The sequence below is a fragment of the Acanthisitta chloris genome, unplaced genomic scaffold (assembly GCF_000695815.1).
Source record: "Acanthisitta chloris isolate BGI_N310 unplaced genomic scaffold, ASM69581v1 scaffold19208, whole genome shotgun sequence".
NCBI classification, from domain to species: Eukaryota; Metazoa; Chordata; class Aves; order Passeriformes; family Acanthisittidae; genus Acanthisitta; species Acanthisitta chloris.
Window position 1 is genome coordinate 22,786 of NW_008685578.1, and position 3,943 is coordinate 26,728.

Sequence of the window (3,943 nt, forward strand, 5' to 3'; positions counted from 1 at the left end):
GTGTGTTGCCAGGGAGGTCATGTGCACCCCAAGGATGCTCAGTGCAGCCTTGGTAAACTCCCTGTACTATTGAAATTCTGCAGGGAAGTCACCAGAGAGCAGGGACATGTCTCCCATGGAGCAGGAGGGGGATGTGGAGGCAGGTTTCTCTCACTCCTGTGGAGGGTGGGAGTGGGAAAGCACCTGGACTACCCCTCAGTGAAGGAGTTCACTGAACAAAAGAAGGTTTTCCGATCCAGCTGCATTTGGAACTGGGAAGGGGAAGCTGTGCCCTTTCCCTTTGGTCACGAATACCCTGTGAATCAGGAAGGTAAAATCATGAGAGTCCTATGAAGTCTCTTGGTCAGCAGATGTGGACGGTAACACAGAGGGCTTATAAACCAGCAGCTCTCTTCCTGCCCAGCTGTGTGGGTCTGAGGATGGGGGATCCCTTAGATTCCCCTTCCCACAAGGAGGACTGGAGGCAGGTGCCTGCCAGGTAGCAGAACGTGGAAGTCAGAATCTTGGGGGTGATGTTGTGAAGCCACCAAAACGTTCAGTGCTCCCAGTGCTGCTTCATTTCATGCCATGGGACACATCTCCCTGCCAGGAGCCTCACTGCAGGCAGCATCCTGCCTGTCCCACCATGGACACTCCACAGCTGGTGTTCAGCAGCTCCTGGCCAGCAGCAGCAGTGGTTTTTCCATCTCAGTCTCACCTCAGTAAGATGCAGAGCAACGTGCCTGGAGCAGCTGTCAGATATCACTTACCCTGCTGGACACAAAGCTCTAGGACTTCTGGAAAGACTGAAACGCTCACACAGAACAAGGAGTTTGCAGACAGAGCTGTCTCCCAACGGTGGTATCTGCAGCCACATGCCACTAATGGCTGAAAACACTCCCAGGGGCACCAGACTGAATTTTCCCCTGCTCTGTTTGTAGCCTCTCTCTGGCTGCAGAATCGCTGTTGCTATTTGGGGAATGTGCCGTGACCACTTTGGGGATGTTTTCTTTCAGTTGTTTCCTGCTGTCCAGTGCTGCCACGCTGTGCACAGCCTGGATCAGCTGGTGTGTGCAGAAGGCCCTGGAAATGAGCAGAATGCCTTTGAAGAGAGGATTCCTGCTCTGCAGTGTCACCTGAAAGTGCCACGGTGGGGAGGAGAGGCTGGAACCAGAGCATTGCAGGGTGACAGATCCTCATGAGCTCCTCTGACATGCTGCTGTTCCCAAGTGCCAGAGACTGGTCCAGGAAGCACCAGTGGAGCACCCCTGTGGAGGACAAGGCAGGAGGAAACCTCTGCTCTTCAGTGCCTCCTCTGTCCTCTGAGGGCAACACAGAGGGGAAATCATAATGAGCAGAAAATAAATTCCCCTTCCACCTGTCCTAAACACTAAAGCTCTTCCCTTAACTCTGCTCACCTAGGAGATGCTCTTGCTAAGACCTTACTGAGCACTGGTGATACACCAGCTTGGACTGATGCCCAGCTCAGGTAGGAGCTTTTCTACCAGTACCTCCTGACCCCAGCCCAGTTGTGGCCTCAGGCTAAGATGTGTGGTGAGGTTTGGAGTGGAGTGGAGTGCTCTGCTCTCCAGTGGGGAATGCAGGACCCACTACTTGCAGAAGGTGGGCAGAGCTGCAGGGTCAGCAGTTCTCTCTTGGCCACGTCTCCTTCACACAGCCTCAGCAGATGTCTGGGTAACACAGACCCTTCTTAACAAGCCTTTTCTGCCTCACATGGTGCGCAAGGTCTCGAACCTCTGTATGTTTCTCTGCTGCTGCACATGCATCCTGGTGACAGGAAGCAAATATTCCCAATAAAAACAAATCATTGTGCTCTGATACATCCTTCCTTCGGGAGCAGCAGATGCAGCTGGGCAGCAGCTGGTCCAGCCCCAGCAGGATGGATCCCCAGCTGCAAAGTGCTTTGCTAAACCTCACTGCAGAGCCTAGAGTGCCCTGGGACTCCTAAAGAAACATCCCTTTCCTCTGGACTCACCTGCCCTGCAGAGGAAGCTCTTTCCCAGGTGTGCATTACTTGTGCTGATCCTTTAAATTCAGCAGAGCTGGGATTTACAAAGCAGGCCTGCTCAGTTTTCCTTCCCTAAGTAGCAAGTCTTTACAAAGCTTGGTGTTCACTCAAAAATCCTGGAGGGCTGGAGAAATTCAGGTAAGATGTGGCTGCTCTCCTTTCTGTGCTTATGACTTGCGAAGGAGCTGTCTGTATTTTCCAAGCACCGCAGCCCCCCCTTTTTTTTTTGGCAGCAGGTTGCTGGGAAGCAAATTTCTCTGGTTTTCCCGTATTTTCTGAAATTGTTGGTGTTTGGGATGTGCTTCCCTGTCAGTGTCTGTGTTTGCTGGATGAGGTGGACAAAATGGTTCCACTTGGTTGTTTTTTCTTTCCCTTGTGCTTTTTTGCTTTCAAATAAGAAAGGCAGCAGCTTTATAAAATGGACTCTTTCCAGTACATGTTGCTGTGGTTGGAGATGTGGTTGGGACTGAGATTTTGGCATGGGAAGGAAGAAATGAGGCTGCAGAACCCTCTTCCAGCCCCCAGAGCTGCCAGCTCCTTTAGCCTCTTCTAGGCTGCCTGTTTGGTGCCTAAGGCTGATGTTCAGCTCAGGGAAGCTGAGGCTACATGCACTGCTCTGCTTTTTTCATATTTTTTTTTTTGTTAAAGAAAAAATAAACCCTGCTGTACAGGCTGCAGGAAAAAGCTTGGGAATGTGAACTCTCCTGGCTCCAAAAAAACAAACAGAAAAAGCCCACAAGGCAAACTTCAGAGAGGCCCAAGCATTGAGCTTATTTTGAAGTGCTGTGGAGGTTTGTGGGAGGCAGGACAGAGCTGGGCTTGGCTGCCTGGACAGCACCAGCACCATCAGGGCTCTCCCAGGACTGTGTGTGAGAGCCAGTGACTCTGCCCTGGACACTGCCAGTGCTGTTCACTGCATGCAGGACAAGTGATGACCTAAAGCCTTTCCCCAAATAATATCTAAATGTCAGAGCTCCCAGATTCCTGCTCTGGCATTGCTGTGAGAAAAGAATGTGCCCAGTATCTCCTGCAGCTCCAGGAGAGTAGGGACATTGGTTGCATCTACCAGTCTCTGGGTTTTGGTGTGTGCATTGTATGTGCCAACAACTTGTTTTTCACACTCGGTTCAAACAGGAAATGGCAACACTGTGAAACTCACCTGGGACCTCAGAACTGCAGGGTTTGGTGCTTAAATGTGTGAATATGATTCACATGGCCAGTATGTGTCTTCCCTCCACCCTGCTGAGATCAAGGTGTTTCCTCCTGGAGGTGAAGGAAAGCAAGCAGAGATCCAGCACCAGCGACTTTCCCTCTCACACGCTTCCAGCTGCTCCAGCCCCAGCATCCCTCCTACCCCTGAGCACTGAACTCTCTTTCTTACCTGCCTGCACCACCTCCTGGGTTTCCTCTTCATCCAGGCCTTCCCCTGGTGGGATCTAGACCAAATTCCATCCTTGGGCATCTCTCCTGTCACACAGGTCACTCTGCCTTCCCTCCCCTCCCAAAATCTCCTCTAGCAGATGTGGGGCCCTTCCATCTCGTGCTGAAGGGTTTGCCATGCAAATCCCTTTATTCCTCTTGAGGAAATGGAATTCCTATGACTTGTAGACAGAGTGAGAGGAGCCAGCTTTACAGGCATGAACATCCCAGAGGTCAATCCCCTGGAAAAGATAACTGTGCTTCCCTACTTTGTCACACGAGGATGAAGTTGGCACAAGGAAAAGCATCCACCGAGTTTTTTCCCACCCGGCTCTGGGGCTGAGCCCTGTTTGCGACGTGGGTGCCAGCCCAGGCAGGGGGCAGGGAGCCGGATCGGGGTCCCTGTTCGGACGGGGCGGTGTGGAACAGAGCGGTGCGATGCGCCGGGTCCGCGGATGCTCTGCACTGCGCTCCCCTGCGCGGGGCTGCAGCACCCTCGTGTGGCTGCGGGACCTG